The sequence below is a fragment of the Camelus bactrianus genome, chromosome 29, assembly GCF_048773025.1.
Source record: "Camelus bactrianus isolate YW-2024 breed Bactrian camel chromosome 29, ASM4877302v1, whole genome shotgun sequence".
NCBI classification, from domain to species: domain Eukaryota; kingdom Metazoa; phylum Chordata; class Mammalia; order Artiodactyla; family Camelidae; genus Camelus; species Camelus bactrianus.
Genome location: NC_133567.1, coordinates 25,632,642 through 25,643,857, shown reverse-complemented (window position 1 = coordinate 25,643,857; position 11,216 = coordinate 25,632,642). Strand labels below are relative to the sequence as shown.

The following is an 11,216-nucleotide window of genomic DNA, read 5'->3' as shown; positions in this document are numbered from 1 at the left end:
TTGGTCAGTAATCAAACAATACTTATAGACTTTTTTTTTTTCCTATTAAGGGCCATTCTGTAAAAAAACAGCACATTTGGCTTTTTCCCCCTAAAAATGGTGTTAAAACTTATGATCATTATTTATAATTTTCCATTGGTTGAAAACATACAAATGGCCAATTGGTGCATGCAACTATATTCAATATTTCTAATTATCAGAGAAATGCAAATCAAAACTACAATGATGTATCACCTCATACCAGTCAGAATGGCCATCATTCAAAAGTCCACAAATCATAAATGCTGGAGGGTGTGGAAAAAAGAGAAGCCTCCTACATTGTTGGTGGGAATGAAGTTTGGTTCAGCGATTATGGAAAACTATATGCAATAGCCAAGACATGAAAACAACCTAAATGGCCTTTGACAGATGACAGGCTAGAGAAACTGTAGTATATTTATACAATGGAATACTACTCAGCCATAAAAAATGATAACATAATGCTATTTATAGCAACATGGATAGACCTGGAGATTGTCATTTTAAATAGAGTAACCCAGAAAGAGAAAAAAAATTCCATATGATATCACTCATGTGGAATTTTTTTTAAAAGACACAAATAAACTTATTTACAAAACAGAAACAGACTCACAGACATAGAAAACAAACATGGTGGGAAGGGATAAATTGGGAGTTCTAGATTTGTAGATACTAACTACTATATATAAAATAGATAAACAACAAATTTCTTCTGTATAGCACAGGGAACTATACTCAATAGCTTATAGTAACTTATATTAAAAAAGAATATGAAAATGAATATATGTATGTATATGTATGACTTAAAATTATGCTATACACAAGAAATTGACACATTATAACTGAGTATTCAATGAAAAAATAAAAAAATAAAATTTCCATTGGCTAAATTTTCCCAGAAATTCACCTAATGAAGTCAGGAATACACTAGCTTGGATTCACAAAGTGTTTCAATGAACATCAAATTCCGTATCATGTGCCTGAACCACATAATCAAAATAGAGGGAATTAATGCTCCCCCTACTTAACAGTCCTTTAAAAAGATATTATAGTTGTGAGAAATTGATGATTAACCATCTTACAGATATATAGATAAATAATTTTTTCAAATTACCACATAGGATAGCACTGGGAAATTTAATATGCATCTGTAGTTATGGGGCTGACTCTCCTAAATTGAAAAGTAAAAAAATCTTGGTAATTTGATGGACAGAAGTATTATATCACCTTCAAGAATCAAAATGATCTTGAGACATATCAATCAGGTCTTACTCCTTGGCAAATTTAAAAAAGGTTTCCCCTTCTTCCTTCTGTTAGAGGATTTCAAATTGAGACTGTGGGTGGGTGAGGATAACTAAGATGCATTTTTAAAAGATCTTGTTAAAGATCCAAACCAGGGATCACTTACACTGATATCTTATACAAAATTAGACCAGCATAAAGTTATCAATAATATAAAAGAAATTGAAATTAAACTATGTGAAACCTTGGCATGAGGCAAAACTGTTACAGTGGAAAATGTTTTTTCTTTGTAACTTGTCAGTTTCCCTTTCTTCCTTTTCCTGAATTCAATGATAGCTCTCTTCTGTTTAAGGTATCCAGTACTCTCATACACTCCTGGAATCTCATGGCTGGAAACATCCTCATGGAGTCATCTGTTGCTTCTGCCTTTCCCAAGAGCTGCAAAGGGAAACAATGATTAAGTCTGTGATCCAATGAGAATGAAAATTCATCTGTTTAACAAATATTCACTAAGGTCCTACAATGTTCCTAGGTGCTTTGGATACAGTTGAGTGCATGAAGCAATCTTTGCTCTCAATAAATCTACATCTCTGATAGATCTGTGACAGGTTTTATATTCTCTGGGAGGAACCAACATGAGTTGTATAATGGCAATGCACCAATCATTTTATTTCTTTCTTATAACATCCTATGAGGGAGGTAATATAAATGAAACTTTTAGAAAATGGACTTAATTCTAGAAGTTAAGAATTTGCCCAAATTTAACTGCTAAGCAGAAGAACTTAGATTCAATCTTGTTGTCATGTGACTTTCAAACTTGGAGTTTGTCTAGTCTGACCAATACTTTCCTTGGAATAAAGGGAGAAGCTCAGCCTCCAGGTCCTAAAGAATAAAGAAAGCAAATAAACCATCTCCTCTCAGAAATCCCTATTTAGAGAAGAAGATAGAAGTTCATAAAGAAATGCAGTATTCCAGAATGCCCTCCAAGGGTCCAATAACTATGAAGTTAAAGAGAAAATTTAAACCATCATTCTCCCTCTCCAGAGAGACAGTGAATTCAGAGACCAACTAGAATAAATATCAAAATCTCTCACCCATTAGCACTATCTACACATGAACACACCTCCTTCCAAGGAACCAAAACGCGTCTAGTGAGAAATATCTTCTAAAGACTCTTCCTCTGGGCAAAAAGATAGCTTCTTTGAAACATAGAATGTTTTAGAAACATAAGTTTTAGTAATCTAAGAAGTTTACACTTAGATTTCTTAATGATACTAAAATTAGGTTATTTTCTTCAGATTATGATGTTGCTTTTATCATGTTTTATATATATAAATGCAAAAAGTTTAAAAGTACAACCATCAGGTATGGAACAGATTTTAATAGCAGAAAGTGGAATTCTGGGTCATCTGTGCATCAAAAATAAGAATTAAAATGACCTATTTTCACATTGGAAATTAATCAGAAATGTTTTGCATAACTATTAAATATGCCTGCCTCTCTGGTATTTACTGACATTTAAAGAATAAAGGAAATTGAACTTTTTAATTGTAAGACTCTCCTGAGGCTGCTGGGCATAAAAGTGTATCTAAAGTGTTAATTTACTTATATTTCTCCATGAGCTAGAGATAAAACCTCTGGGATGTGGAAAAAAAAATGTTGCCTTTGCAAAAGTTCTCTCCAAGTCACTTTGGAAACCTCAGTCATAAAATGCTTAAAGGGGGCTTTCAGCATCCTGGTTGATAGTGAGTGGAGATAATTGATAGTAAGATAGATAGTTGGAGAATGTATGTGTTTTATACAACTCTTGTCAATAAAATGAATATATGATAAACACATAAGTGATTTCAACCAAGGATTGGAAGACTAGCCAAGGAATCAGGCTAATGCAAGTGTGTCATACTGTGGAGTCAAACATTAAGCCATTAACAATCCTTGACTCTGTACATTGAACCTGAAAGTAGAAGGTCCCTGAAAGCCCAACAATAAGGGTGAGGGAAAGGACTGGGGAGAAGGGATGATTCTATGACAAGGCAACATCTGGGGGAGCACACCTAGGTGAAGAGCCCAGACAGTGGTCCTGAGCCATTGGAGAAATGTGCCAGCATAGGGTATCTGTAGGAAGATCATGTCCTTATTCTGCTGTATTAACTATGGCAGCTCTGAATAACCAATGGGCATCTTATCTGATCTTATTGTGAACTGTTTTTCCATCCATAAAATGGAAGTGGTGAAGTCTGCCTGACTGATGTCCTGAGAAATATTGTGAGGATAAATGTGTTAATGTAAACTTGCAAACTTGGAGCCTTTCTCAGGAAGTATGCTACATGAATTCAAAGAATGGGTGGAGTTAATTATTATTGTAAATTGAGTTTCAGTTACCAAAAAGATTGCAATCATTTAGCGGTTAATATTTATCTTGTGTAAAGCACCAAGAAGCTCTCTTATTTCTAGGGGTAAAAATTGCCTTTGGTAAGTGAGATAACATTTTTAAATTTAATTTTGGGAATTTAGAAGCTTAAGAGCAATATTTAACTGTGAGTGAGTAATCAAATAAATGAGTTATACAAAAATGTTTTAAAAGCTTAAAAGCACCATGCACAAATAACATATTACTTTTAGTACTATTTAAATCATTTACTCTACCTCAAGTATTTTTTTCTTAACTATGCAAAAGCAAACTTTCAAAATCCAAGAATAAAACTACACCACATATCTGTTAAGGATTGACATAAAATTAGACAACTCTGTGTCTGATTTAAAAATTCTATTCTTCTACATAATGGGAGAAAATATTTGCACATGATGTCACTTACAAGGGATTAATTTCAAAAATATACAAACAGCTCATACAGCTTAATTAAAAAAAGAAAAAAACAACCCAAACCAATCAAAAAATGGTCAGAAAACTTGAGCAGATATTTCTTGAAAGGAGATATACAAGAAAAGATGCTCAATTTTGCTGGTAACTAGAGAAATGCAAATCAAAACTACAATGAGGTATCATCTTACACCAGTCAGAATGGCCATCATTAAAAAGTCTACAAATAATGAATACTGGAGAGGGTGTGGAGAAAAAGGAATCCTCTTACACTATTAGTGGGAATTGTAAATTGGTGCAGCCTAGTGGAGAACCTTATAGAGGTTCCTCAAAAATCTAAAAATAGAGTTACCATATGATCCAGGAATTCCACTCCTGAGCATATATCCACAGAAAACTCTAATTTGAAAAGATACATGCACCCTAATGTTTATAGCAGCACTATTTACAACAGCTAAGACATGGAAGCAACCTAATTATCTATCAACAGATAAGTGGATAAAGAAGATGTAGTACACACACACACACACACACACACAGTGGAATATTACTTTACCATAAAAAATAATGAAATAATCCCACTTGCTGCAACATGGATGGACCTAGAGATTATCATATTAAATGAAGTATGTCAAACAGAAAGACAAATATTACATGATGTCTAAATAAAATGACAGAAGTGAACTTATCAACAAACCAGAAATAGACTCACAGACATAGAAAATGAAATTACAGTTATCAAAGGAGAAAGGGTGGGGAGGGATAAATGGGGAGTTTGAAATTAACATATATACACTACTATATATAAAAATACATAAACAACAAGGGTCTACTGTATAGCACAGGGAACTGTATTCAACATCTTGTAATAATCTATGAAATCTGAAATGGAAAAGGATCTGGAAAAGAAAAAATATATATATATATGCATATTTCTGAATTACTTTGTGGTAATCTGAAGTTAACACAATGTTGTAAATCAACTCAATTTCAATAAAAAAGAAAAAAATTCTGTTGTGTATGAATAATTTCAAAACATTCATTTAAACAAATATAACATAGTTTTAATCTATTCTTTTTGTTTTATTTTTATTTATGTTTAAGGATGTTCCACATATTGATTCTAAATACATTTCATCTCCCAGAAGATTTCATTCATATCCTGAGGTCACAGGCAAAAAGTAGCCAGGTGAGAGCTGCCATCTCCTGTTTAATAGAAAAGAACAAATCTGACTCCATATTAGATCTGTTTCTTTGGTTTTAACCCTTTGCCCTGTTTTCTAGGCTTAGTCTTGCTAGCTCTGCACCTTTTCCAAAAGAATGTTGCCTTTAGCCTGAAATATATAGAAGAGCCTATTCTCAAGGCTCTGACCTTTAAGGATATTAACACTTTTGCACTATATAAAGATAACAAGCTGCAGAATGGAAAATAACATTTGTTTTGTTGGAGGTTTACAGGGACACCATGATCTGACCCACTTGGACAGCTACAAGAACAAAGAATTCCTACACCAAGAAGTTTGCAGCCACCAACCACACCCCCTCCTCTGTTTTCCTTTTGCATGAACAGAGCCTGTATTCTGACTGGAGCAGGATGGCTCTCCAAGACATTAGTCTGCCATCCTCTTGGTCTGCCAGCTTTCCGAACAAAGTCATATTTCTTGTCCCAATACCTCGTCTCCTGATTTATTGGCCTGTCATGTGGTGAGGAGAATGAATTTGGACTTGGTAACACTGTCACCACAGATAGGAAAGTTTTGTTTCCTTCTTCCCTTTGAACCCAGGCAAAGTTGGAAACTCAAAAGCAAGCCTGGAAGATAGCAATAACATTAACTTTCAGAGCATCTCAGAAGTGACTTTCACAGGCTGTCAAAGTCATTCCAAGTCCTTGAAAAAGTTAGTCTGAATTGGTTTTGGAAGCATGTTCATCAGTCAATAATACTGAGATTGTGTGCCTTTATTGCCATGTTGCTTTATCCTGAAGTAGGCCAAAGCTATTTCTCTGAAGGCTCCAAGATTAACCTTGCAGCCTAAAAGTGCTCCCTAAGTGTAATGATCTTGGCAGTGCAGCAAGGTGAACTTCCCAAAGTCAGAGAAGCAGAAGACTGTCAGAAGGATGAGCCTGTTGTTGGGAAAACATGTGACTTGGACACACTGTGGATGTGTATTGGGTCATCTCCATAATGCAAACAGAAAAAAAATCCCAGGGAGCCTGGAAGCCTCCATGTCAGAAGGCTGCTGCTGCAGCCATCTGCCTATGAAAACCAGTCAGGGCACTTAAACAGCTTAGCTTGCAGGTCACCGAGCAAATGCTCAGTTTTTGTCTAGCCTAAACTTGGTAAGCTCTCGGAATAATCAAGTCCTTGATCGAGCATGGAGAATTCCCACCCCAAAGCCTAGTCAGGTCCTAGGAACATTGCTGCAGTCAGACTGATTCAAATAGGTGCTGGGTTTCTAAGGGAAACCCCTGCAACACTCCCAGAGGTCAACTGCAGAAATCTGTGCAGGAATGAGCTAATTCCAATTCCAATCTGGCAGAGCCTTGCTTTAGCAAGATGAATGTCCAACCTCCTAAACATGGAAGATCTCTAGAGACTCAAATTCTATAATCTTCTTTATAGGTCCATTATCGTATTTTTTCTTTTGGTGGTCAGCAACATTAGTTTATTTTTCAGGGAAAATCACCTGCTCATTAAAATCTCTGTGTCCTTATTTTATTTGCTACTGAAAAGAAAAGCTGTTTAGAGCTTTTTATAGAAATTTAAAGTCTTCATTTATTAAAAAGTAGCCTCTCTCCCTTTTCTTTCCTTTGAAAAACAAAACAGAACAAAAAATTAATAAATGAAAAAGTATTTACTTTGACCTTTCTTATGATACCTATTTTCCATCACTCTATTCTTTGTCAAAAAGAAAAGAATTATACAGTCAACAATGTTTTTGAAATACTGTTTGACATTATCACCCTTTCTTGGAAACCCTTGGTATGTATTAGCAAATTAAAGGCTCTAAGGAAACCAGGGAAGATATATACATTACTTTCTGTGCAAACATATATCTACTAACAGAAAAACAACAAGCCCTCAAAACATACATTTTATGTTTTTATTTTTTCTTAAAATATACATTTTAATAATGATTAACAATATCATTTAATATGTAAAGAATAGTGAAATGTGCATAAAAGTCACTAGATTAGTAAAGCAAAAGGTCAGGATACAGTATCTGCTTGAAACCTGCTGTTTGCAGGGCAAAATTTATGGGAGATTTCAGAATCAATTTACCCAGAATATTGATAGTACTTTTATTTTTATTCTTATTTTATTGAAAGATAGTCATTTTACAATGTTTTCTTAATTTATGGTATACTGTATATGATTCAGCTGTGTGTGTGTGTGTGTGTGTGTGTGTATATATATATATATATATATATATATATATATATATATATATATATATATATAGCAGATATTTCTTGAATATATATATAGTTTCCTTTAAATATTCTTTTCCATTATAGGTTATTACAAGCTATTGAACATGGTTCACTGTGCTGTACAGTGGGGTCTTACTGTTTATCCATTTTATATATAGTAGTTAGTATATGCAAATTCTGAACTCCAAATTTATCCCTCCACACCTTTCCTCCCTGGTAAACATAAGTGTGTTTTCTGCATCTCTGAATCTGTCTTTATTATATAAATAAGTTCATTTCTGTCATTTTATTTAGATTCCACATATAAGTGATATCATGTGGTATTTTCTGTCTCTTTTTGGATTACTTCATTTAATTTGACAATCACCAGGTCCATCTGTGTTGCTACAAATGACATTATTTTATTCTTTTTTATGGCTGAATAGTATTCCATTGTGTGTGTGTGTGTGTGTGTGTGTGTGTGTGTGTGTGTGTGTGTATCCCTAAACTTCTTTATCCATTCTTCTGTCAATGGACACATAGTTTGCTTCCATGTCATGGTTATTGTAAATAGTGCTTCTATGAACATGGGGGTGCATGTATCTTTTTGAATTAAGGTACCCTCTGGATGTATGCCCAGGAGTGGGATTGCTCGATTGTATGATAAGTCTATTTTTAGTTTTTTTAAGGAATCTTATACTGTTTTCATAATGGCTTCACCAAAATACATTCCCACCAATAGTATAAGAGAGTTCTTTTCCCCCCATACCCTTTCCAGAATTTATTGTTTGTGAACCTTTTAATAATGGACATTCTGACTGACATAAGGTGATACCTCATTGTACTTTTGAATTGCTACCCCTGATAATTAGCAACATTGAACGTCTTTTCACATACCTATTGGCCATCAGTATGTCTTCATTAGAGAAATGTCTGTTAAGATCTTCTGCCCATTGTTTGATTGGGTTTGTTGTTGTTGTTATTGAATTGTATGAGCTGTTTGTACATTTTGTAAATAAGCTCTTGTCAGTTTCACTGGTTGCTAATATTTTCCCCTATTCCATAGGTTGTCTTTTTGTTTTGTTTATAGTTTGCTTTGCTATGCAAAACTACAAGTTTAATTAGGTCTTGTTTGTTTATTTTTGCTTTTATTTCTATTGCCTGGGTAGACTGCCCTAGGAGAAGATTGATAAAATTTATAGCAGAGAATGTTTTGCCTCTATTCTCTTCTAGGAGGTTTATGGTGTCTTGTCTTATGTAAGCCATTTTGAATTTTTTTTATATAGTGTGAGGGAGTGTTCTAACTTATGATTTACATGTGGTTGTTTTCCCAACACCACATGTGAAAGAGACTGTCTTTTCTCCATTGTATATTCTTGCCTTTTTTGTTGAACATAAATTGACTGTAGGCATGTGATTTTATTTCTGGGCTCTCTATTCTGTTCCATTGATTCGTATGTCTGTTTTTGTGCCACTATGACACTGTTTTAATTACTGTAGCTTTGTAATATTGTCTGAAGTCTGGGAGGGTTATTTCTACAACTTCTTTTTATTTCAGTATTACTTTGGCAATTCTGGGTCTTTTGTGATTCCATATAAATTTTAGGATTATTTGTTCTAGTTCTGTGAAAAATTCTAGTTCCAGTTCTAGTCCTGGGTAATTTGAAAGGTATCATATTAAATCTATAAATTGCTTTGGGTCATATGGTCATTTTAACAATATTAATTTTTCCATTCAAGTTCTGGTGGGCTAGAAACTTGTCCATATCTTCTAGGTTGCCCAATTTATTGCTATATATATGTTCATGGTATTATCTTATATTGTTTTTTTTTTAATTTATCTGGCATTAGTTGTAATTACTTCTATATTATTTCTTATTTTATTTGAGTCCTCTCTCTTATCTTTTTGGTAAGCCTGGCCAGAGGTTTGTCAATTTTGTTTACTCTTTTAAAAAATCAAATTTCTTACAGCAAGCAAAGTTGATAATATTGCACAAGAATTATTCTAGGAAGAGGCAGCTTCATTTGTTTTCTTTACAGAATTGATTTTTTATTAAGATATAGCTCTGTTTCAGCATGATAACCATCATTTGTTATTCATAATTTTGTTCACACATGGAACTTGGCTAATGTTTTGAAACTATTAAACCAGTGTGTCTTTCTCCTCCATATATTAGGTTCTCTTGAGCCGTTCTACCATATAAACAAATGGAATAGGAGAGATGGATGCCATCTTATGAAAAAAAGGATGATAGGATTTCTGGGAAGGTTCATAAAAGCAAGAAAAAGAGGTAGAAATCTCACTTCTACTACCCACACTTGATTGTGATCCTACAGAAGGAAAAGAGAGGGAAGTAAGTTTTAGACCAATGGCTCCACTGCTCCAGTCTTGAGAGAGAAGATTGTTGGTGGGGAGGAGAAAGACTCAAATTGGGGGGGGGGGGCTTTCTGGAGCCTCTGGAGGGAGATTCCTCATAGGGTAAATTTGCAGTAACCCAGAGTGGGCTCAGCAGTGGACAAATGGCAACACAGTGAGTTTAGGTAGAAGGAGCAGTGCCAGCAGCTCTCTCAGCCTGCCTCTTCCTCCTTTGTAGGTTAGAAGAATTCCAGGATTTTTCTAGTAGCCTCAGTATCCCACAGAAATCACTGAAGTCTGAGTGGGGAGCTTGAAAGTGAGGCTTGCTGTGGTGGGTGTGAAGTGACCTTATAGACAAGGTTTCCTCCTGTAGCCAGGGACCAGAGATGAGTCATACTAGATCTGAGCCATTCTGCAGTGATGGCAAGGGATAAAGTAAGCAGCGTGTGTAGGGATATCCTGATGGAGCCAGGAGAACTAACTGGATGCTCACCAGCCATATCACCAGCATCAATAACAGAGGGTTCCCAAGAGCAGGCAGACAAAGGACCCAGTGAGCAAACCACATGAGACTGAAAAAATACAAGGGCTGCTGACATGTCTCTGCACATCCCCTATCCAGCCCAAGCATGACTGTCCCCCTGACCCATGGATTGAGGACTGGCCAGAGCTGGATCATCTCCTCCAGGGGAGCCAGGGCCAGCCCCCAGACTTCAGGGAGCAACTGGCTTTGCCCCAACCATCTCCCTTGCCCCCTCCCATGCCTTTTCTCTACCCTCTTCCTCAGCCCTTCCCACTTCCTCTGTTTCCATCCCTGCCCCAGGATCCCCCTTTTTTCCCAAGGCCAGCTTTTCCTACTCCATGAATTCTTCAATTATAATCCAATGGAAGACTTTTTGATGCCACCCCACTTAGGATGTGGCCCTGGAGCAAACTTTGTGGCTGGCCCCCTGCCTCCTCCAATCCCCAGCCCTATCCTCCTGAGATCTCCACTGGGGCCTAGTGGTCCACTGGGGAATGCCCCACTGTGTTCACAACAGCCCCTACCATGTGCTAAGGATGGGGGTACCCTGCAGGCAGTGGCTCAGACACTCATACATGCTGATCCACACATACAACTGGACAGATGGCCTCCTGCCTATCCAGGGACATGGCCCAGGTAAACTGGATCTTGTGCTGGGGCTGGATGTGCTATAGATCTGCAAGGCCTGCTTGCCACCCAAGGAGCTGGACCTGGGTGTCTGCTATGCCTGTCTGGCACTATTCTTGTCCATTGCTATCACCAATAAAAGCATGGAAGAAAAACAAACAAAAAATGAAGTCACACATTGAGTTCTCACCAAAAGCCATCTTAGGGAACACAAGAA

General features: G+C 36.1%; 1 pseudogene; it reads left to right on the top strand.

Moving 5' to 3' along the window:
• The first annotated feature begins 10,269 nt into the window (after positions 1–10,269).
• Positions 10,270–11,012, top strand: LOC105064741 (PC-esterase domain-containing protein 1A pseudogene; annotated as a pseudogene).
• Positions 11,013–11,216: the final 204 nt, after the last annotated feature.